Source organism: Galeopterus variegatus, unplaced genomic scaffold, assembly GCF_000696425.1.
Source record: "Galeopterus variegatus unplaced genomic scaffold, G_variegatus-3.0.2 Scaffold13446, whole genome shotgun sequence".
Taxonomy (NCBI): Eukaryota; Metazoa; Chordata; class Mammalia; order Dermoptera; family Cynocephalidae; genus Galeopterus; species Galeopterus variegatus.
In genome coordinates this window covers 18,428-19,539 of record NW_007739557.1, presented here as the reverse complement: position 1 = coordinate 19,539, position 1,112 = coordinate 18,428, and the positions used below count along the sequence as shown (strand labels likewise).

Genomic DNA, 1,112 nt, shown 5'->3' with positions numbered 1-1,112 from the left:
TTAGGATCCAAGCAGTGGGATTGCTCTGGGCCACAGGTACATGATGGCTCCTGCAATTGTGACCGGCCCCCTTCCTCTGTGTTTATGTCTGCTTCTGACAGGTGGCCTGGCCGAGGCAGGCAAGCTGCTGGTGGTACCCATGGATGGGAGCCACTGGTTTTCTATGCGTTCGGTTGTGGAGAAACTCATGCATAGAGGCCATGAGGTGGTCGTAGTCATGCCAGGGGTGAGTTGGCAACTGGGAAAATTGTCGAATTGGACAGTAAAGACTTATTCAACTTCTTACACTCTGGAGGATTTGGATCACAAGTTCATGGTTTTTGCCAATGATCAATGGAAAACTCCAGCACAAAGTATATTTTCTTTACTCATGAGTTCAGCCTACAGTTTTATGGAATTGTTTTTTTCACATTGTAGGAGTTTGTTTAATGACAGGAAATTAATAGAATACTTGAAAGAGAGTTCTTTTGATGCAGTTTTCCTGGATCCATTTGACGTGTGTGGCTTGATTGTTGCCAAATATTTTTCACTCCCATCTGTGGTCTTCTCCAGGGCGATATTTTGCTATTATCTTGAAGAAGGTGCACAGAGCCCCAGTCCTCTTTCTTATGTTCCCAGATTTTTCTCAGGGTTCTCAGATGTCATGACCTTCAAGGAGAGAGTACGGAACTACATTTTCCACTTGGAGGAGCAATTATTTTGCCCCTTTCTTTTCAAAAGTGCCTTAGACATTGCCTCTGAAATTCTCCAGACACCTGTGACAGCATCTGATCTCTTCAGCCACACATCCATTTGGTTGTTACGAACTGACTTTGTTTTGGAATATCCTAGACCTGTGATGCCCAACATTTTCTTTGTTGGTGGCATCAACTGCAGTCCCTGCAAGCCACTGCCTCAGGTGAGTTATCCCTTCTTTAGCACACGAAGAATAATATGGCTTGGCCCTTGAACAAAGAGATTCCTTATTGAGGTGTGATTTGTCATTTAGAGGTGTCACATTTGGTATTTCTTTTTGGTTTAATGAATTATTTAGTGCCAATCCATTTGACTGTGGGCTGGCACATTTTCTAAAGCTGCCCTCATTGACATGTGTGTGTATACCATTGATATAA

The 1,112-nt window shown here is 43.3% G+C and overlaps 1 pseudogene; it reads left to right on the top strand.

Moving 5' to 3' along the window:
* Positions 1-898, top strand: part of LOC103581604 — a 2,823-nt pseudogene extending 1,925 nt beyond the window's left edge.
* The last annotated feature ends 214 nt before the right edge of the window (positions 899-1,112 follow it).